Here is a 24,260-nt window from a genome sequence, read left to right on the forward strand (position 1 = left end):
ACGAGGAGTCAAGCCACGCCCATGTCCCCGCCCACAACATGTCCTTGAGCCAATCATGATGTTCCACAAGGTCGCAACGAGGCTCGTGCACAATAACAGAGGAGACGAAGGGGGAGGGGCGAGGAGCTTAGCAACCTGCCTTAGATGTTGTGTTGTATTTAAATAATGAACTGATATTGATAATGAATATAAACTTAAGAGTATTATTATTATTATTATTATAATCATTATTAGTAGTATTAGTGGTGATATAAGTATCATTATACACACTCGTTTATGCAAATATCCAACCAGCCAATCATGTGTCAGCATTACAGTTATACAGTTACAGATAACATCAAAGTGAAAAAAAAATCTCAGTGATTTGTCAAAAAACAACAATTATTCTCCAACCTGATGAGCTGTTTTTTTCCCCTCAGAAACTTCTGCTGGCGGCACGGTGGTGTAATGGTTAGCACGGGCGATTGCTCTAAGGGCCTCTGCGTGCTCTTGCGACAAGGCTTTCGCAGATAGCTTTTCGCAGACAGTTGTAATTTATCGTTGAGCGGGGAGTAATAGGCGTGCGCGACGTTATTCACCGCCACAACGCAAGGGGGCGCGAAGTCACGAAATCGCTAGGAGTAGTTGGTGGGTGTGGTTAGTGGAGTGTTTATCCTCCGGTTACTTATAATGACTAGAACTGGAGTCGTATAGATGTACGTACTTCCTCACTTCCTCGATCAACCGCTCTTCGTGCTGCTCCATCTTCGCTCGTGTTTTTAAAAATGGCAGTAGTGAAAACAAACCAAACCGGGAAAGTAGGGAAGCGGAAGTGCGTGTACAGCGGATGTAGAGTGGACCAATCAGAGCCCTCTTGTCTGCGACGCTGTCTGCGAGGCTTCTGCGGTGGTCACAATTTTTGGGAGGTGCGCGCAGAGCGTCTGCGAAGGGGGGGGGACTACGCAGACGCCATCTGCGATGCCATCTGCGAGGACTGGGTTGTCAGCATAAATTGGCCTTAAGACAACGAAGGAGGCTCAGCCTCCTCTAAAAATGGCGAACATCGTGTAGGATGAATTGCGCTAGGCTTATGTTATAGCCGACCTTATAATATTGCTATTTCAGATCCAGAATCATAGAAATATATGTGCTCAACCCAACTACAGTGCAAAATCATTCCCTTATAACTTATAATCCCCAGTTCGCCTAATGTGTGCGTGAGTTTTTCCCCCTCGTGACAGCGCGATGCAGCCCAGCCTCGGTGGACTTCAATGGCATTTGGGAGCTCTGCGCTTTTCAATCTCAAAATGCAAGACGATTATTGGACAAATGCTGCGAAAACGCCCGCCCACCGGACTCCCAGCCTCACAGTGGGAGCTTTCCGCGAGGAGACTTCTGATTGGTGAAAGCGGCCGGATATTTTCTTTGATTGACAGCTCGTTTCAAATATAGACAGGCAGCGGTGAATCTCAGTTCAGTCCCATGCGGATTCGCAAGTGCTGTGGTGTATTGTAAGAGATCAGCTTACATTTCGATTTCATTCATTACATACGGTTTCTACCAGCTTTTTTAATTTGTATATATTTTCATTGTAAATAAAGTGTAAATATAGTGTTGTCAAGTTTGCTATCTTAGTTCCAGAAATTTTGTTTATTTGAGTGACTGAACTTGAACTTGAGGGGGCTAGTCAGCTAGCAAGAAAGCTGCGCACGGATGCCGAGCATTGCTGATTTAATTTTGGCAAAGCCATTTGCCAGTCTTCCTTTCGAGGAAAAAATTAAAATTAAAGAGCAGGGTAGACCAACGCCTCAAATTGACTTGGTGAAAAAGGTAGGGAATAATACTCGTTCCTTTCAGCTCTCCTGGTACGAGAAAGTGAATTGGCTAACAGCAAGTGACCCACATCAACAACAGTAAATAGGCTACTTTAGTAATATGTCATGGATGGACCAAAAATATAGAATCTATTTAAAATGTTTATGCTGAGTATATTATATTGGAATATATATTTCTCTGGATATGAATTAAACACAGCTACAATTTGGAAAACATTTTAAACAAAAACACAGCTGAGAACATTTCACACTACAGACCTGGATTAAAAGTGAAGGGTTATCAAAATTGTCAATAAAACATTTCTCAGTCAAAATAAGTAAAATATAGGGAAAGTGTCATTGAATGAAATGTGTGGCCCCCAGCTCTATGTTTGGCTCCCCAAGGTCAGTGCTTGTGCCTATTCCAGAACACTCTGCTGTTACTGCTGAGGTTCCTGACAAAGAGCTGCTTTCAATAATAATCAATTTTTAAACAACATGCCGCAATTTTAAAATATAAAATGTTAAAATATACCCCCCCCCCCAACACCACCATCATGTATATTGGACAGTAGGCTAATGGGCCAAAAGAACCTGTTATTTCACAGTTTGTGACCCTGCCAACAATCAGCCAGATCAGAGGCAAGAGTATGGGCAAAACTGATGTGTTTTTTCTTTTTTCTTTTAAAATCTGGAAATATCGTAACCGACCAGCCTCCCCTGTTTGAAAGACTACCAGCCACCACTGGTAGTTAGCGCTGTTGCCTCACAGCAAGAAGGTCCGGGTTCGAGCCCCGTGGCCGGCGAGGGCCTTTCTGTGTGGAGTTTGCATGTTCTCCCCGTGTCCGCGTGGGTTTCCTCCGGGTGCTCCGGTTTCCCCCACAGTCCAAAGACATGCAGGTTAGGTTAACTGGTGACTCTAAATTGACCGTAGGTGTGAATGTGAGTGTGAATGGTTGTCTGTGTCTATGTGTCAGCCCTGTGATGACCTGGCGACTTGTAGTCAGCTGGGATAGGCTCCAGCTTGCCTGCGACCCTGTAGAAGGATAAAGCGGCTAGAGATAATGAGATGAGATCCTGGGATCTTCACACACAACAGTCTCTAGAGATTATACAGAATAGCAACGGGAAAAGACATCTAATCTGTTGGAGGAAACGCCTTGTTGATAAGCGAGGTCAGAGGAGACCAGCCTGACTGATTGGACCTGACTCATATAACCACTCTTTACAACCGTGGTGAGCAGAAAAGCATCTCAAAATACATGACATAGCAAACCTTGAGGTGGATGAGCTGTGACAGGAGAAGGTTTCACTGAAAACTGGACAGATGTGTGACATGTTAGGGGCTAAAGGGCTCAACAATAGCTTAAATAAACCAGATTACAGCTGACCTGTAACACACACAAGTTCAAATTCCACTAACAGTTCACACAAAAAGTCCAGGTGATGATGATTCTTCAGTCTTCAGAAGGTGTTTGATAAGCATAATACACACAAATAAAATATTACACAGACACGAGTGTTTTACTGGGAAATATGCCACTCATATTTTTCATCCAAGCTCCATCTGATACATGGAGAACCAAAACCATGACATAAATCTTTATCTGTCACTCGTGAGGAAATCGATGAGCAAGTTGTTTTGATAAATTTGTGTATTTTCTTTGTTTGTGAATGTGTCGATAAAATAAAAAGAAAATCACACGTTGACTTGAAGAGATGAAGTTTATCTTCTTGTGTTGAAAAATTTGCATTTTTCATACGAAATACGTTGCGAATCTGAGTGACGCATTTAAATAACATTGTCTGGCTTTTTTTCATGGTATATCAGATATATTCCATTCAGCGAGCATGATAGTGAACGAGTCGAAATCGAGTATCTGAATGGAATATATCTGATAGACCACGAAAAAAAGCCAGCCAATAATATTATTACTATTATTATTATTATTATTATACATATATGTTCCTTTTGGGTATTCAACATGTCTTTCTCTTTCAAAATTCTCTCAAAATCTTCCGTATTTAACGACGCAAACCTGGCGACCATGTTTTTTGTCCAAGTCACTCGCTAGCGTGGAAGTTTTACGTCTCTGACGTGTGACATCATGTTGTCTTGACAACCATGCAATATCATAAACCATATTCAACACTCATTCTCCACTGGGTAGACTGACATAATACACATTGGATAAGCGATATGCTAACAATATTGCATGCTTTCGAACTAAATGAATGAAACCTGCTAGAAGGAAAGAGCATGTTTTTATTCCAACGGAAAAGTGTCCTGTATGTATAATAATTCCCGATATTTCACTCCAATGATGTCACTTCCAGTGTTTTCCCACTGCGTTGTCAAAATGGCGAACCAGTTCAGAATTAAAATTCTTTTGATTAACTTGCGTTTTGTTGTGTGTGTGTGTGTGTGTGTATGTGTCCATATGATATAAAGAACATTACACAGTGGAGCGAAGATATGAAGTTTATCTTCTTGTGTTGGAAAATATTTTCACTCGTTCACTTGACTCGCTCGTGATATGTACATTCACCACTCGAAGATAAACTTCATATCTTCATGCAGCCATGTAATCTTTTCTATGTCTTAATGAAATATTAATATAATTTATATACAGTAATAATTCCACAGTTTCACACATACATTACTGAATGAAAGTATGCTAACGGACATGAGAGAAATTTATCAGCATAGATATGTTCCGCACTAGTTTTCCTTCAACATCATGAATCCATTCATAAATTAATCATTTTATTTTACAGCACAAGTTCATTTTGGATAAAAATGGCTCTACAGACAATTCGCTGGTATAACCCAATGTTAGCATAAACCAGTTTTAGCCCAATTCACAACAGATTTTTTTTTCAAAAAGTTGGCATATTGAAGTGTTTGCCTCAGAGTATTACTGACTGAGTACTGAACATTGAATACTTTGCTCAGCACTACACTGCACGTTTCTTCACAACCTTTATATTTATTATAATATTATTATCAGTAATCATTTCCAGTACAGCATATAATATTATTTTCATCGTATTTAAATAGCCCATTGATTTGATTTGATGTTTATATATGATTAGGACCAACATACTGTTTAATATTTCTACACAAGGAGGGTTTCCATTAACCTGGGCCTGAAGGATAGAGAAGCAGCCTTGGGCCCAAAGGGTCACCAGTTTGATTCCTGGGACCAGAAGAAAAAATGTGAGGGGAGTTGAATGAATGAACAGCACTTTCCCCTCCCTCTGTATCACGGCTGAAGTGTTCTTGAGCAGGGCACCGAACCCCCAACTTCTCCCTGGGCGCTGTAGCATAGCTGCCCACTGCTCTGGGTATGTGTGCGTGTTCATTGCTCACTTGTGTGTTCACTGCTTCAGATAGGTTAAATGCAATTTCACTGTCCTTGAGTGTATGTATGACAAAAATAAAGGCTTCTAATGTGCAATTTGAAACTGCAAACTAAAAAATTAATTATGGAAAATAGTGGTGAATTCTGAAAAAAAAATGTATCGCAAAAATATCGAAAAAGTTTATACGCTTGCATGAGGTGATCCGTGAAGATCCCTGGAGATCCGTCACCATGTTTAACTGGAATGACTTTTGCGAGAGGAGAAAACTCAGATTTAACATCGCTCAGTGGAAACACAGAACATTTGCAATTGTGTTTTGTTGATTTAAAAAAAAATAAATTCTATTTTGTGCAAAACTGCAGTGGGAACCTGCCTAGAGTTGCGACAAGCAAAGAAAGAACAACTTTATTCATCACACGCTTGTGAAATTCCTCTCTGGATTTAACCCATCTGAAGCAGTGAACACACACATGCGCACACACGTGAGCAATGAGCACACACACACACACACACACACACACACACACACACACACACACACACACACACACAGAGCAGTGGGCAGCCATGCTAACAGCGCCCGGGGAGAGCAGTTGGGAGTTCGGTGCCTCGCTCAAGGGCACCTCAGCCCAAGGCCGTTCCATATTAACCTAACCGCATGGCTTTGGACTGTGGGGGAAACCGGAGCACCCGGAGGAAACCCATGCAAATATTTTAATTCAGTTTGCTTTTACCAAGTTACAAAATAGCACAGAAAGGAGATAGATAGAGATAGATAGATAGATAGATTAAAAAAGAAAAAATTCCAATAAAACAAAACAAATGAGCATTTATTTCCTTTTCAGCTTTCCTTAGCTGTGTGTGAGTCCTGTCTCTTTAAACAGCATCTACCACCTTTTCCTTACTGTAGGAGGGACTTCACGTGCCACAGCAGTATTTCAGCCAATCACAGTCCCTTGTATGTATGCAGCATTACACCAACCAATAGGATTACAGACATTTGAAAGCCCTTGACTGTTGACTTTGTTTCTTTGGCTTTTTTTTTTAAATAATTTTGAAATGTATATTTAGTCACTGCATAAAATCAGAGCTCCTGATGAGTTTATGAGCAAACTATACCATGGTGCTTGAAAGTTTGTGAACCCTTTAGAATTTTCTATATTTCTGCATAAATATGATCTAAAACATCATCAGATTTTCACACAAGTCCTAAAAGTAGATAAAGAGAACCCAGTTAAACAAACGAGACAAAAATATTATACTTGGTCATTTATTTTGTTGTTTTTTGCTCATTTTCTCATGAGAATGAGCAAAAATCCATGTTAAATATATGAACTAATGAATTTATCTCTAATGGTCAAGGCTGTGGCGATGGTGATGAGGAAAAAAACTCCTGAGACAACATGAACAATCCAGACTCAAGAAGGAACCCATCTGGCTGATAACAGATATCCATCCATCCATTATCTGTAACCACTTACCCGGTGCAGGGTCACGGGCAAGCTGGAGCCTATCCCAGCTGACTGTCGGCAAGAGGCGGGATACACCCTGGACAAGTTGCCATGTCATCACAGGGCTAACGCATAGAGACAAACAACACTCACATTCACACCTACGGTTAATTTAGAGTCACCAATTTAGGAGCTAACCTGCATGTCTTTGGACTGTGGGGGAACTGGAGCACCCAGAGGAAACCCACACAGACACAGGGAGAACATGGAAATTCCACACAGAAAGGCCCTCATTGGTTGCTGGGCTCGAACCCAGGACTTTCTTGCTGTGAGGCGACAGTGCTAACCACTACACCACCCTGCTGCCCTGTGATAACAGATAGTGTGATTATAAATAACTCGCTTCTATGACTGTATCCTATAGAGTCACAAAGTACAACTGTGTAACCAGGAAATTAATTCTAGTTTTAGCATGCAGTCTGTTTTGTTGAAGTTATTAACTGTTCACTGATGGAGACTTGAGTGCAAAAGTGTTCATGACACTGAAATGTTTACAGTGAATTACACATGCATTTTATTATTTTCAATAATAAAAGTGTTATTTTGAGCTTAACGACATCAGATGCTTTATGTTTTAAATAAATTGCACATGTTGGTTATTAAAAACAGGTTTTTAATGGTCACCCAGACATCCTGTCGCCTTCTCAGTCACAATTTGTTTCAGTATATAAAAAATAAATTTAAAAAAGTATTTTATTTCAGTTGACTGAGTGAAATATTTGAGTTATTGTGTGCCAAATGGCATGCATATATATATATATATATATATATATATATATATATATATATATATATATATATATAAAACCCTGATTCCAAAAAAGTTGGGACAAACAACATATCAAAATGTCGAAAGTGAGACATTTTGAAATTTCATGCCAAATATTGGCTCATTTGAAATTTCATGACAACAACACATCTCAAAAAAGTTGGGACGGGGCAATAAGAGGCTGGAAAAGTTAAAGGTACAAAAAAGGAACAGCTGGAGGACCAACTTGCAACTCATTAGGTCAATTGGCAATAGGTCATTAACATGACTGGGTATAAAAAGAGCATCTTGGAGTGGCAGCGGTTCTCAGAAGTAAAGATGGGAAGAGAATCACCAATCCCCCTAATTCTGCACCGACAAATAGTGGAGCAATATCAGAAAGGAGTTCGACAGTGTAAAATTGCAAAGAGTTTGAACATATCATCATCTACATAGCATAATATCATCAAAAGATTCAGAGAATCTGGAAGAATCTCTGTGTGTAAGGGTCAAGGCCGGAAAACCATACTGGGTGCCCGTAATCTTCGGGCCCTTAGACGGCACTGCATCACATACAGGCATGCTTCTGTATTGGAAATCACAAAATGGGCTCAGGAATCTTTCCAGAGAACATTATCTGTGAACACAATTCACCGTGCCATCCGCCGTTGCCAGCTAAAACTCTATAGTTCAAAGAAGAAGCCGTATCTAAACATGATCCAGAAGCGCAGACGTCTTCTCTGGGCCAAGGCTCATTTAAAATGGACTGTGGCAAAGTGGACAACTGTTCTGTGGTCAGACGAATCAAAATTTGAAGTTCTTTATGGAAATCAGGGACGCCGTGTCATTCAGACTAAAGAGGAGAAGGACGACCCAAGTTGTTATCAGCGCTCAGTTCAGAAGCCTGCATCTCTGATGGTATGGGATTGCATTAGTGCGTGTGGCATGGGCAGCTTACACATCTGGAAAGACACCATCAATGCTGAAAGGTACATCCAAGTTCTAGAGCAACATGTGCTCCCATCCAGACGACGTCTCTTTCAGGGAAGACCTTGCATTTTCCAGCATGACAATGCCAAACCACATACTGCATCAATTACAGCATCATGGCTGCGTAGAAGAAGGGTCCGGGTACTGAACTGGCCAGCCTGCAGTCCAGATCTTTCACCCATAGAAAACATTTGGCGCATCATAAAACGGAAGATACGACAAAAAAAGACCTAAGACAGTTGAGCAACTAGAATCCTACATTAGACAAGAATGGGTTAACATTCCTATCCCTAAACTTGAGCAACTTGTCTCCTCAGTCCCCAGACGTTTACAGACTGTTGTAAAGAGAAAAGGGGATGTCTCACAGTGGGAAACATGGCCTTGTCCCAACTTTTTTGAGATGTGTTGTTGTCATGAAATTTAAAATCACCTAATTTTTCTCTTTACATGATACATTTTCTCAGTTTAAACATTTGATATGTCATCTATGTTCTATTCTGAATAAAATATGGAATTTTGAAACTTCCACATCATTGCATTCCGTTTTTATTTACAATTTGTACTTTGTCCCAACTTTTTTGGAATTGGGGTTGTATTTTATTTCAGTTGATTGAGTGAAATGTTTGAGTTATTGTGTGCCAAATGGCATATATATAGTTGTTTTTTTTACTACAGTTTTCTTTTTCCCTTTAAAAAATAAAGGTACCAATAAATGTACAGTTGCATGGAATAGGTGCAAAGTATTTTCAGAGGGTTTTTTTTTTTAAACTCTGAACACTGTTCCATTGTAGTGCCTGGTTTATTTCTGTTGAAATTAACATAAGATTAAAACACTGAACAAGGTTTCTAGTCAGGCCTCATCCACATGCCGAAAACTTTATCTATGTGTGTGTAGTGAGACTCATTAAAATTAAACACTTCCTCATGACTCAAAACAGTGCCTCTGTTTCATCAGACTGCAGCACGGTCCTGTTTAAAACCCTTAGTTCCTGCTCTGGCGTCCTTGCCCTTTCAACATATTTGAAAAATGCATGTTTGGGGGTTGGTCAGGTGTCAAAGTGCGTGTGGAGGCGGGGCTTAGTGTGTGATGAGTGTACAGAATTGAAGGCGAGATAAAGGGATGGTTAGTGGCTCATACTGTACAGTACATCCTGAAATAACAGAGATAAGTTTATTCTGTCTACAACGCTGCTGAATCCTGGATTGTGATTGGTCAGAAGGTGTTGATTAGTTTTCTATAAGAGCAGCTCTTCCAGGTTGATATTAATGTTCTCATTTAAATGCATTACCGTTTCTATAGGAACAGCTCACTGGGGGTACGTGTATGACTGACGTGGCGTGTAAATGTGTGTAATTATTTATATGGTGACGTTTTTCTGTAAGGAGAAATGCATTTATTTAATATTTATGGCGTCTCCAGTGTCAGCGCTTTGTAACCATCAGAGATAAAGCTGTAACTTTAAGGAGTTTAAGTTTCCAGTGTCTCAGTAACACGGAAAACTGTGGGTTGTGTGGGTTTTTTTTTTTGGTCTTATTAACTTCATGAGAGAGAATAAAAGAGAGGCTGGTGAAGGAATGACTGTTTATAGCTGCTATAACATCAGTACGAACAGGAACTAATGTTCCACATCATGAAATGTAGCTATAAACAGATAAAAAATAAATTACGTATCATTCTCTCATCAATCAATAAGAGGAATAAAACACTTGAGAATTTGCTTTTTATGTTTATATTAATATTTATATTCTTTTTTTAATATTGATATTTAATTTCATATTTTACCTTTGTGCATGTTTAAAATCTCCTTACACTTAACAGTTATTCCACGAAATCGAGTCGTACATGAGCTGATAGCCGACGAGGCGCGTAGCACTGAGTTGTCTATAATCCATGTATGACACGATTGAGTGGAATAACTGTTTTATTCTCTCCACATTCACTGGATTTTGAGAAACAGAGCAATTTTATTTTATTTTTTGCGAATTCATTAAATAAAAACTTTATACTAAACGTCCGACAAAATAATTTCTGCTTAGAATGTAAACAAACTGGCGAAATGACAGGAGCAATTTGTGAAAAATGTGATAATAATAATTCTTGAAAAATTTTTTTAATTGTAATACTTTTATTCCATATATATATGGTTTTTTTTGGGTTTTGTTTTCGAGGAGTTTTTATTTCGTCCTTGGTTGGTTCAGCAACACTCTCTGCCATTTTGTTTTTCTCTACTCATGGTATATGAGCTGATATCCTTGTAGTAGAGTAGCCAATCAGAGCATGCGATTGCTCATATCCAGTGAACGTGGATAGAAAAAATTTTTTTCTTTTTTTTCCACTTCATCTTTTATTGTATTCTTGTGCACTCTACTATATTATGTTTTAATAATTTAATTTTTTTCACTACTTGATTGCACAACACTTGAGCTACCACAAGTATGAAAACTGTTCTTATTATACTGTATAATATAATTGTTTAATTCCTTCAAACTATGGAAGAATTCAGGCCAGGAGTCCGATACCGAGAAAGAAAATGATTCAGCTTCAAGGTGGAGCTACGACAGGCTGTAACACTCTGATATCTTTTTTTTAAAACTGTTTTTAAGTTCCTCTTAATTATAATAAGTCACCTTGAAGGTCAAGTGGTAAAACAGCAGGACACTCCTAATGACAAATATGTCAGGAACACTCCTGAGATGGATCAGAGTGTGTTAGTAATTAATATTCTACATAAGTGGTGTTGTTTTCAGTTCGTGCCTGAACACGTAATGAGACATGCTGCACCTCGGTGTGACCCCGTCTCACCACACCTGAGCTCACGGAGCAGAAATGAACAGCAGGACAGGAAACCTGAGTCTTACACCTGTCGAGTACAAAGGTGGTTCAGAAAAGTCAGAAAAAAAACGTCGAGCTGCGTTAAGTCAACAGTGGGAGCGTGGAATTCAGAAACACAAATTATTTACACACTCTGTTCACTTGAGTCGGGTTTCTGTGTGGATAAAACTGTACACTGTACACATTCAGTCTTTATATTATATCTCTCCTCCATGACAACTACCACAAAATACTTAAGAGACTTTTAGTTCAGAAATGTAAGAAGAAAAATTGCTAAAAAACTAAGAAAGAAAATAAAAATCCATGCTCTGTGCAAAAAAATAGGTTCAATTAAACATAATTAATATTATTCTATAGCTGTTGCTAATATTAAAATATGAAGCTAGACAATAATTTCTAAAATTACTGTATATTTATATTAGTGAGTAATTAATAAGTAACAGTAAATTCTGACGCCAGCTAACAAGTCGTTGTAGGGTCTGATGCGAAACACAGAGTTACTGTTACCATCACGAATTATTGATTATTTTCTTTTAAAAATTAATTAATTAATCGATCTATTGAATTAATTTTTTCTGAATTAATTTTTTTAAAAAGTTGATTATTTTCTTACAGCAGCATTGTGTTTTATTCCTTTTGTACCACAGCAACAAATAAAATATTTTATTACATATCAACAATTTAATAAAACATTTAAATTCAACATTTTTAATTTTTAATATTCAATAAAATATTTAATTTTAAAATATTAAATCTCTCATCTCATCTCATTATCTCTAGCCGCTTTATCCTTCTACAGGGTCGCAGGCAAGCTGGAGCCTATCCCAGCTGACTACGGGCGAAAGGCGGGGTACACCCTGGACAAGTCGCCAGGTCATCACAGGGCTGACACATAGACACAGACAAACATTCGCACTCACATTCACACCTACGCTCAATTTAGAGTCACCAGTTAACCTAACCTGCATGTCTTTGGACTGTGGGGGAAACCGGAGCACCCGGAGGAAACCCACGCGGACACGGGGAGAACATGCAAACTCCACACAGAAAGGCCCTCGCCGGCCACGGGGCTCGAACCTGGACCTTCTTGCTGTGAGGCGACAGCGCTAACCACTACACCACCGTGCCGCCCCTAAAATATGAAATATTGAATTAAATATTTAAACAATTAAAATATTTTATTTATTAAAGAACAATCATACTTTTTATCCAAAAGTTTGGACACACCTCAGTAATAATAATAATAATTCAATGTTTTCTCTTTATTTTTTATTCATTTAAAGTCACTTCATGTCTTAAAGTGATGATGGATGTTGATGGAATGCACACACGCGAGAGTGTGTGCATTCCATCAGTAGCTCTCATAGCACAGTGTGGGAGGTGACTGAACTGGTATGACATAGAAATAAACAATACACAGTACTACCTGTCAAAAGTTTGGACACGCCTTCTAATTCAGTATTTTTTCTTTATTTTCATGTCTTAAAGTAATGATGGATGACTTTTCTCTTTACTTAGTCGAGTGATTCTTGACATAATACTGTATGGATTACTGTAGTTATAGTGTTGAAGAGGGCTATTTTATTATTTGTATTTACTATTTGATCTCAAATGCATTAAGAAGGAAAGAAACTCATCCACTAATTATCTTTTGACGAGGCATACCTGTTAATTGAAAAGCATTCCAGGTGACTACCTATGAAGCTGGTTAAGATAATGCCGATAGTGTGCAAAGCGTCATCATGGTACACGCTGGCTACTTTGAAGAATCTAAAGTATCAAACATTTTTTGTTTACCACATAATTCCACATACGTTCCAGATTGTTCTACAAGTAGAAAATAGTCACAATAAAGAAAAACCTATGAATGAGTAGAGTAGGGGTGTACAAACTTTTGACTGGAACTGTTTGTCTGTTAAACAAGTTAGTTCGTGTTGTCACTTATGTTATAGCAGCTATAAACAGTCGTTCCTTCACCAGCTTCTCTTTTTAAGTTAATAAAACAAAACAAAACAAAACATAGCTTGTCATGTTACTGAGAAATTGCAAAGCGTAAACTCCTGGGTCCTGAAAATGTCGGAAAACGTAAAGTTCCAGCTTTACCTCTGACACTGGAGACTCCTTCCATAATATTAATAAACAAATTTTTCACACAAAATGTCACCATATCAACAATTTACACACAGATTTAATCTGTTTAGATGGAGAGTCCGCTGTATGATTCCCTACGAATGAGTTGTTGCTGTAGAAGCAATAACAGTCCCCTCCCACAATGTCACTGTAACCAATCAGAAACCAAGTTCCTGCCCACAATGTCACTGTAACCAATCAGACACCAGGTTCCTGCACACAGCGTCACTGTAACCAATCAGATTGTAATCCCGGGGCGGCATGGTGGTGTAGTGGTTGGCGCTGTTGCCTCGCAGCAAGGGGGTCCTGGGTTCGAGCTCCGGGGCCGGCGAGGGCCTTTCTGTGTGGAGTTTGCATGTTCTCCCCGTGTCCGCGTGGGTTTCCTCCGGGTGCTCCGGTTTCCCCCACAGTCCAAAGACATGCAGGTTAGGTTAACTGGTGACTCTAAATTGACTGTGAGTGTGAATGGTTGTCTGTGTCTATGTGTCAACCCTGTGATGACCTGGCGACTTGTCCAGGGTGTACCCCGCCTTACGCCCGTAGTCAGCTGGGATAGGCTCCAGCTTGCCTGCAACCCTGTAGAACAGGATAAAGCGGCTACAGATAATGAGATGAGATGAGATGAGATGAGATGAGATGAGATTGTAATCCCACCCACAATGTCACTGTAACCAATCAGAAACCAAGTTCCTGCCCACTATGTCACTGTCACCAATCAGATTGTAATCCCGCTCACAATGATACTGTAATCAAACAGACAAGTTCCTGCCCACAATGCCATTGTAAACAATCAGATTGTATTCCCACCCACAATGACACTATAATCAGTCAGAAACCAAGTTCCTTCCCACAGTCATTGTAACCAATCAGAAACCAAGTTCCCGCCCACAATGTCACTGTAATCAATCAGATTGTAATCCCACCCACAATGACACTGTAACCAGACAACAAGTTCCCATCCCCAATGACAATGTAACCAACCAGACAAGTTCCCACCCACAATGTCACTGTCACCAATCAGATTGCAATCCCGCCCACAAGGACACTGTAACCAATCAGACAAGTTCCCACCTACAATGACACTGTAATCAATCAGATTGTATTCCCACCCACAATGCCACTGTAATCAATCAGACAACAAGTTCCCACCCACAATGACACTGTAACCAATCAGACAAGCTCCCACCCACAATGTCACTTTAATCAATTGGATTGTATTCCCACTCACAGTCTCCCTGTAACCAATCAGACAACAAGTTCCCACCCACAATGTCACTGTAATCAATCTGATTGTAATCTCACCCACAATCTCTTAATTTCCCTCTTAATTTCCCTGAGGGAACCCGCCCAAAGGGATCAATAAAGTTTTATCTAATCTAATCTAATGTCATCAATCAGACCAATCAGACAAGTTCCCACCCACAATGTCACTGTAACCAATCAGACAACAAGTTCCTGCCCACAATGTCACTGTAATCAATCTGATTGTATTTCCGCCCACAATGTCACGATAATCAATCGGAAACCAAGTTCCTGCCCACGATGACACTGTAACCAATCAGACTCCTCTGTCCTGAAGATACTGGAAAACTTAAAGTTACAGCTTTGTTACAAAGCGCTGACACTGGAGACTCCTTCTTACTGAAAACATGCACGATTTTTCAAGCCCTTTTATATGAATCATCCACCATAAAACTCCCTGTGATGAGCTGTTACTATAGAAACGATAAAGTATTACAACCAGCGCATTAAGATAAACCTGCACCATTGTCAGAGCTGCTGTTATAGAAAACAAATTAACACCTTTGGACCAATCAGAATCCAGGACTCAACAGCTCTGTGGTGTAAAGCTTCTGTATGTATTGGTATAAAGCTACTGTTATTGTTAGAGACATAAATAACCATCTTTAAGACCAAGATCCAGAAGAACAGCGCTCTGTGGAGGTCTGTGTTCAGTCAGTGCTCACCTGCTAACAATCTGCTCACTGTGCAAGACGATATTCAGGCCTGAGCTGATCAACCAGCTGAGTCAGGACTCGGTTACCAAGTGCAACACAAAACCCCAGCTAGCATTTCCTCCCTCCTGACAGGATAGCGCAACGCCATTAGTGCCCAAGGTGAGAGCAGTTCTGTCTTTTCTAATAATGATGAAGGTCATGGTTTGTTGTGGAAACAGATTCTTTATCGGCGCTAAAGGGTAACTCTTTACCTCGAGCGGTAGGACAGTGAGCAGAACAGTGAGGTCTTCTGGAACTACGGCGTTTTATAATGTTTATCTGGAAATCACGAAGCCATATCATATCAGTTATAAAACCTCAAAAACACGAAGTATTTTCAGTATTTTTTTTCCTATAATGTGATGCATTTCCATGAAAAACAGGATTGAGTCAGAATCATGAAAGTCAGGGTGGACTTAACCATCAGGACTTTTGTTCATTACATTATAACAATTCAATACAATTAAAGTTAATTCAATAAAGAAGTTCAATACTTTTTTACAACCCCGATTCCAAAAAAGTTGGGACAAAGTACAAATTGTAAATAAAAACGGAATGCAAAAATTTACAAATCTCAAAAACTGATATTGTATTCACAATAGAACATAGACAACATATCAAATGTCAAAAGTGAGACATTTTGAAATTTCATGCCAAATATTGGCTCATTTGAAATTTCATGACAGCAACACATCTCAAAAAAGTTGGGACAGGGGCAATAAGAGGCTGGAAAAGTTAAAGGTACAAAAAAGGAACAGCTGGAGGACCAAATTGCAACTCATTAGGTCAATTGGCAATAGGTCATTAACATGACTGGGTATAAAAAGAGCATCTTGGAGTGGCAGCGGCTCTCAGAAGTAAAGATGGGAAGAGGATCACCAATCCCCCTAATTCTGCGCCGACAAATAGTGGAGCAATATCAGAAAGGAGTTCGACAGTGTAAAATTGCAAAGAGTTTGAACAGATCATCATCTACAGTGCATAATATCATCAAAAGATTCAGAGAATCTGGAAGAATCTCTGTGCGTAAGGGTCAAGGCCAGAAAACCATACTGGGTGCCCGTGATCTTCGGGCCCTTAGATGGCACTGCGTCACATACAGGCATGCTTCTGTATTGGAAATCACAAAATGGGCTCAGGAATATTTCCAGAGAACATTATCTGTGAACACGATTCACCGTGCCATCCGCCGTTGCCAGCTAAAACCCTATAGTTCAAAGAAGAAGCCGTATCTAAACATGATCCAGAAGCGCAGATGTCTTCTCTGGGCCAAGGCTCATTTAAAATGGACTGTGGCAAAGTGGAAAACTGTTCTGTGGTCAGACGAATCAAAATGTGAAGTTCTTTATGGAAATCAGGGACGCCGTGTCATTCGGGCTAAAGAGGAGAAGGATGACCCAAGTTGTTATCGGCGTTCAGTTCAGAAGCCTGCATCTCTGATGGTATGGGGTTGCATTAGTGCATGTGGCATGGGCAGCTTACACATCTGGAAAGACACCATCAATGCTGAAAGGTATATCCAGGTTCTCGAGCAACATATGCTCCCATCCAGACGACGTCTCTTTCAGGGAAGGCCTTGCATTTTCCAACATGACAATGCCAAACCACATACTGCATCAATTACAGCATCATGGCTGCGTAGAAGAAGGGTCCGGGTACTGAACTGGCCAGCCTGCAGTCCAGATCTTTCACCCATAGGAAACATTTGGCGCATCATAAAACGGAAGATACGACAAAAAAGACCTAAGACAGTTGAGCAACTAGAATCCTACATTAGACAAGAATGGGTTAACATTCCTCTCCCTAAACTTGAGCAACTTGTCTCCTCAGTCCCCAGACGTTTACAGACTGTTGTAAAGAGAAAAGGGGATGTCTCACAGTGGGAAACATGGCCTTGTCCCAACTTTTTTGAGATGTGTTGTTGTCATGAAATTTAAAATCACCTAATTTTTCTCTTTAAATGATACATTTTCTCAGTTTAAACATTTGATATGTCATCTATGTTCTATTCTGAATAAAATATGGAATTTTGAAACTTCCACATCATTGCATTCTGTTTTTATTTACAATTTGTACTTTGTCCCAACTTTTTTGGAATCGGGGTTGTAAAACAAGACAGTATTATTTTAAATTAGTTCATAATTAGCCCTGTGATGACCTGGCGACTTGTCCAGGGTGTACCCCGCCTTTCACCCATAGTCAGCTGGGATAGGATCCAGCTTACCTACGACCCTGTAGAACAGGATAAAGCGGCTAGAGATAATGAGAATGAATGAGTTCATAATTAGTTTTATTCAGTGCTATAAGTGCATAATATTGTAATGCAACAACGATACAGATTTTTCTTTGTTAATTAAAAGCATTCTTTTTAAATTTGTTTATTTTTTATGCTTAGGTTACGTCCTGTGACTGTCAGAGCTGCTGTTATAGAAAACTAATCAACACCTTCTGGCAAATCTTAATCAAAAACTCAACAGTGCTGTGCTATACACTCACCGGACACTTTAATAGGAACTTGTTGTTGATTCTAAGATCCCTGTTCTTGGCTGCAGGAGTGGAACCCAATGTGTTTTTCTTTCTGCTGTTGCATGCCGAGATGCTTTTCTGCTCACCACGGTTGTAACGAGTGATTATATGAGTTACTATATCCTTCCTGGCACCAACCTTGAACCAATTTGGCCATTTTCTTCTGACCTCTGTTATCAACAAGGCGTTTGTTTCCGCCCACAGAACTGTCGCTCACTCACTCGATGTTTTTTGTTTTCTGCACCATTCTGTGTCAACTCTAGAGACTGTTGTTTGTGTGTGAAAACCCCAGGAGATCAGCAGTTTCTGAAATACTCAAACCAGTCCATCTGGCTCAAACCAACACCCATACCACAGTGATAGTCACACTTTGAGATCACAATTTTTCCCTTTCTGATGTTTGAACATCATGAACATTAACTGAAGCTCTTGATTTGTATCTGCATGATTTGATGCATTGTGCTGCTGTCAAGGGATTGGCTGATTAGAGAACTGCATCAAACAGCAGGTGTACATAATGGGTGTTCCTAATAAAGTGGCCAGTGAGTGTAATTGCTCAAAACATTTTTGATTAGTGAACAGATCTGAATCTCTGATCTCAGTGCAATCTGAATCCAGTCACAACTAACGAGGAGGAATTCCTGCCAGTCTCCAGCTGAAGGTGGAGGATGGGAAAGTGCGTGAAAGCCAAGAGCTGCGATGGATTGTTGTGGATGCCATTATATTTGCTCATGGTTATAAGTCATGACTATAAGTAGTTATTCTGTTTTGATTGAGTGCCTCAGTCTTCTTGGCCTGTGGTTTGAGCTGCCCCCAGCTGATGCGATATCCCAGGCACTGCACCTTGGTCAGCCCCAGGTGGCACTTGTGAGCCCACCAGGGAGCCACTTGTGACAGGAGGCCACCCTGTCTTTTTGTTCTTGCATTTCCGTCACATGCTTGATGGTGGTGCGAAATGGTGATGGCTGCTCCTTCCAGGTCTCTTCCAGTAGGCCCCAGGGTCTTCTCCCAAACAAGAGCTCAAATGGGGTGAACCCAGTGGAGCCTTGTGGGGTTTCATGCACCGCAAACAAGACATAAGGGAGGAGAAGGTCCCAGTTCCTGCCATCTTCATCCACCATATGCCACAGCATCCTCTTCAGGATCTGATTGAACTGTTCTACCAGACCATCAATTTGTGTATGGTAGACCACGGTGTGGATCTGCCTGACCTGCAACAACTGGCACACATCTGCCATTAACTTTGACACAAAGCATGTACCTTGGTCTGTGAGGAGGTCTTTTGGGAGACTCATGCAGGAAAACAGTAGAACCAGCTCCCTGGCGATGCTCTTTGGCATGGTCTTCCGGAGGGGGACATGGTTGGCATAGTCCATGTTGACCAGGATGTACTCGTGGCCCCAGGAAGACTTGGGAAAGGGACCTACTTGATCCATACCCACTGTCTCGAAGGGGACACAGATAATGAGCAAAGGTATGAGTGGAACAGGTGCTGGCTTCTTTGGGACAGTGCGCTGACACTGAGAGCAATGTTGCAGACGTTTTTCACTTTGGCATTCATCAAAGGAAGTGGTCTCAGTTCCCTTCTCAGGTCATCTGCTTATACACAAGAGAGAGGGTTAGTGGTGGTATTCAACTGACCTTCGGCGGCTTGGTCTGCGTCATCCTTACAGTTGCCAGCCATGCACACACAGCGGAGCGGCGGAGCAGAGACTGGGTGGCAGCTTGATGTCCTCCTGTCAGCTCCTGCATTACCTGCTGCTGCTGGAGGCTGGTCTCGAGGAGGTGTTGCAGGAGGGGACTGTGGTCTGATTGGTTGTAATGACACTGTGGGAGGGGACAGTGGTCTGATTGGTTGTAATGACATTGTGGGAGGGGACTATGGTCTGATTGGTTATAATGACATTGTGCGTAGGGACTGTGGCCTGATTAGTTGTAATGACATTGTCGGAGGGGACTGTGGTGTGATTGGTTATAGTGACATTGTGGGAGGGGACTGTGGTGTGATTGGTTATAGTGACATTGCAGGAGGGGACTGTGGTCTGATTAGTTACAGTGATATTTTGGAAGGGGACTGTGGTCTGATTGGTTATAGTGATGTTGTGGGAGGGGACTGTGGTCTGATTTGTTACAGTGACATTGTGGGAGGGACTGTGGTTTGATCATTTACAGTGATGTGTGGTAACACAATCTGATTGGCAACAGTAACATTGTGGGCGGGGACTGTACTGGGATTGGTTAGTACAGTGTTTATCATTTTGGGCAGAAACTCATCTCATTATCTGTAGCCGCTTTATCCTGTTCTACAGGGTCGCAGGCAAGCTGGAGCCTATCCCAGCTGACTACGGGCGAAAGGCGGGGTACACCCTGGACAAGTCGCCAGGTCATCACAGGGCTGACACATAGACACAGACAACCATTCACACTCACATTCACACCTACGGTCAATTTAGAGTCACCAGTTAACCTAACCTGCATGCCTTGGAAACCGGAGCACCCGGAGGAAACCCACACGGACACGGGGAGAACATGCAAACTCCGCACAGAAAGGCTCTCGCCGACCACGGGGCTTGAACCCAGACCTTCTTGCTGTGAGGCAACAGCGCTAACCACTACACCACAGTGCCGCCCATAAATGAGGATAAGAAATATAAATAAATCTAGATTTTGAAACCTCTACAGAGCTTCTTTCTGAGGTGATAACATTAATATTAGCAGTTTAACACAAATGTGTGCATTTGGATTTCAGTAAAAGATCCATCATTATTGCTGAATGAGGTTTTTTAGGTGAGTCTGTTCTCCATTGTACCAAAAGATCTTCATGTTCTCCTAAAAAATGCATGTTGGTGTGAATTTAAACAGCAAACAAAGCTCTGTTTAGAAAGTAAATACCAGCACTGGTTCCGTCTCCTTGTATCCTGCTCACGCAACCTCAGGAGCCCTCTGAACCCTGCAGCTAAAAAAAGCCTCGGTGGGATTTCCAGACAACAATCCGAGCAGGAACTTGGTCTCGCCTGGGGGAGGAGCTTCAGCTGCCCCGTGACATAACATTGTGTCCAAGAGGGCATGAACAGACACAGCTCCTGTACAGTCCTGCGTGAGGAACCAGGCTTCATACTTTTTGACCCATTTGCAACTAATTTGTTTGAATATTCCTGTGATTATCTACCTGTGAGGAACGTCTCACGCTCATATCTATCCCTTGCCCTCTCTCTCTCTCTCGCTCTCTGTTTCTATATTCCACTTTCTCTCTCTATGTTTTTCAGTCTCTCTCCTTTGCCCCACCCTCTCTCTCTGCCTGCCTGTCACCCCCGCCTGTCTGTCTATCTATCTGTCTGTCTGTCTCTCTCTGCCTGTCTGTCCCCCGTCTCTCTCTCTGCCTGTCTGTCCCCCATCTCTCTCTCTGCCTGCCTGTCTACCCCCCGCCTGTCTGTCTGCCCCCCCTTCTCTCTGTCCCCCCCTCCCCTGCCTGTCTGTCTGCCCCCTCTCTCTCCCTCTCTCTGCCTGTTTATCCTCTCTCTCTCTCTGCCTATCTGTCGTCTCTCTCTCTCGCTCTCTGTTTCTATATTCCACTCTCTCTCTCTGTCTTTCAGTCTCTCTCCTTTGCCCCCCTGCCCTCTCTCCCTGCCTGCCTGTCTGCCCCCCGCCTGTCTGTCTGTCCCCCCCGCCTGTCTGTCTGACCCCCCTCTCTCTCCCCTGCCTGTCTGTCTGTCCCCCTCTCTCCCCCTGCCTGTCTGTCTGTCCCCCCTCTCTCTGCCTGTCTGTCTGTCTGTCCTCTCTCTCTCTCTGCCTGTCCTCTCTCTCTCTCCCCTCTGCCCGTCTGTCTGTCCCTCCCGCCTGTCTGTTCTCTCTCTCTCTCTCTCTCTCTCTCTCTCTCTGTCTGTCTGTCCTCTCTCTCTGCCTACCTGTCCTCTCTCTCTTTCTCTCTCTGTCTCTCTCTCTCCCTGTCTGTCTGGCCCCCCTCTCTCTCTGCCTGTCCTCTCTCTCTCTCCCCTCTGCCTGTCGGTCTGTCCCCCTCTCTCTCTCTGCCTGTCTGTCTGTCCCCCCTCTGCCTGTCTGTCCTCGCTCTCTCTCTCTCTCTCTCTCCCCCTTTTGCCTGTCTGTCTGTCCCCCCCTCTCTGCCTGTCCTCTCTCTCTCTTTCTCTCTCTGTCTGTCTGTCCCTCCCGCCTGTCTGTCCTCTCTCTCTCTCTCTCTCTCTCTCTCTGCCTACCTGTCCTCTCTCTCTTTCTCTCTCTGTCTCTCTCTCTCTCCGTCTGTCTGTCTGCCCCCCCGTGTCTCTGTCTCTCTCCCTGCTTCTCTGTCTCCCCTCTCTTTCTCTCTCTCTGTCTCTCTCCCTGCCTGTCTGCCTGCCTCCCCACCTGTCTGTCCCCCTCTCTCTGCCTCTCTCTCTCTCTCTGCCTGTCTCTCTCTCTCTCTGCCTGTCTGTCCCCCCCTTTCTCTCTCCCTCCCTCCCTCTCTGAGTGTGAGTCAGTGATAAGACTGAGGCCGGCGCTTGTCATATTTAAACCTGTCTCTGTTTATCGACGTGTTTCACAGTGTTGTATCATGAAGGAAACATGTTTCAACATCATCCTCATTAACCAGTCACTCACACACAACTCTCTGTCTCTCTCTCTCTCTCTCTCTCTCTCTCTGTCTTGCATGCTTTATAAACCAGGAATCAGGTACTGAGAGCAGAATATGTTTGAGGTTCAGTGTGTGCAGACTTCTCTGAAGGACACACTGCATTCACTAGGGATCACAGCTCCTCAAGTCTGGAGCCCTGGATATGAACGCACACACACACACACACACACACACACATACACACACACACTTACATCAGGGAACATTTTCAACATAACCAGTGAGCTATTTTAATGGCCCAGTGGATCCAACTATCACATATCACAGCTGATGGGAAAGAGTGCGCACACACACACACAAAGTTTTTAAATACCTGGAGTTGCTTCCCGTAACAGTTAAAGCCACATTCAAAATAAAGTGTACAGAATGACAATTCAATTATAATTAACACCAACAGGAAGCACTTTTCATACTCGCTGTAGCTCAACATCAACACCGCAGTGTGTATAAATATAAATACAAAAACAAGTCGAACACTTAAATTCCTTTAAAATCTACTTCGAACAGGAAAGAAGCTATTGAAGAAAAACTACTTCAGACATTTGACTGACATTTGCTGAGACCTTGACCCTGTTTGGATCTGATCTGATCTGATCTGATCTGATCTGATCTGATCTGATCTGATCTAATCTAATCTAATCTAATCTAATCAGTTCTTCTGCTGGTTATGATGATAATTCCACAGAAATCCTACAAACATTAAACCGCTCCTTCTTGAGATATCACACTAGATATCAATGAGTGGTGGAAGGATAAGTGTAAGGAGATTTAAAAAAAGTATGTGACTATCGAAATATAGAATCAAAACAATAAACTTGGCCACTTTCAGAGAATACGTTATGAAATTTTTCACTTCCAGACAGCAGCAGTGAACCGTTACTATTAGAGCTGGGACTTGAGCTCAGCCAAAACTTAGCCAGACACCAAAAAAGCAACAGGGCAAAGGATTTTGTAAAGGATTAGTGGCAGGCTGCCAGGTCGCTCTGTTGTGTGTAGCTGTCGATGTTGATTTTAAAAGTAACTCAGTAAATTACGCAAGGAAATGAATACTTAAGTCTGAGTGTAAAATACTGTAGCGAGTGTGCAGCTTGGAAGAAGAGTCTGGAGACAGAAATCTTAGGGTGTATTCAGACCAGGATAGTTCGATAGTTCACTTGCTTTGGTCCGAACCAAATGTTTTTTTTATTTTTTCATTTTGGTGCGGTTCGCTTTCACACTGTACATTTTAGTAAGCGGACCAAAATCTGTCAACAAAGCCACGCGCCCTGAGGTCGTTCAACTATTGGTCAGAGATGACATGCGCACAAAGCGCTGTTCTGGGGAGCGCATGAACCCCTTCTCCTTCATTTTCTCACTGAAAACAGCAAACACGTCGGCATTTTTGTGTGTATTCTCCAAAAGCTCAGATATGTGAACATCTGCCCATATATCCACAAGGGTACGCGTTTCTTCCTCGGCCCACGTTTGCCCCCTACTCATTTTTTGTACTCTGTAGTCTAGCCTACCACTGGTCTGAATGACTGAACGACTGTTGTAAGGTTCCCTTGACAACCGAAACAGTGTTTGCACTTTGCGGTGGAGTGTCAAGACTCTGTTTCCCATAATGCTCGACAAACGACGGAAGCTCCTGAGGTACAAAAAAGCAAAACTGTCGGATTAGGTCCGGTCTGCTTTCACACCTCCAAAAGATCCGCACCAGGGTTCCTTTGGTCTGGACCGAGTCCGACCTTGTAGCTCGG

At 41.9% G+C, this 24,260-nt stretch overlaps 1 protein-coding gene across 1 annotated transcript in view; it reads left to right on the forward strand.

Annotated features, from left to right (window-relative positions):
• The window catches only part of snai1b (snail family zinc finger 1b), a 91,995-nt gene that overhangs the window by 3,722 nt on the left and 64,013 nt on the right, over window positions 1-24,260 (forward strand). The window lies entirely within an intron of this gene.

Source organism: Neoarius graeffei, chromosome 13 (assembly GCF_027579695.1).
Source record: "Neoarius graeffei isolate fNeoGra1 chromosome 13, fNeoGra1.pri, whole genome shotgun sequence".
NCBI lineage: Eukaryota > Metazoa > Chordata > Actinopteri > Siluriformes > Ariidae > Neoarius > Neoarius graeffei.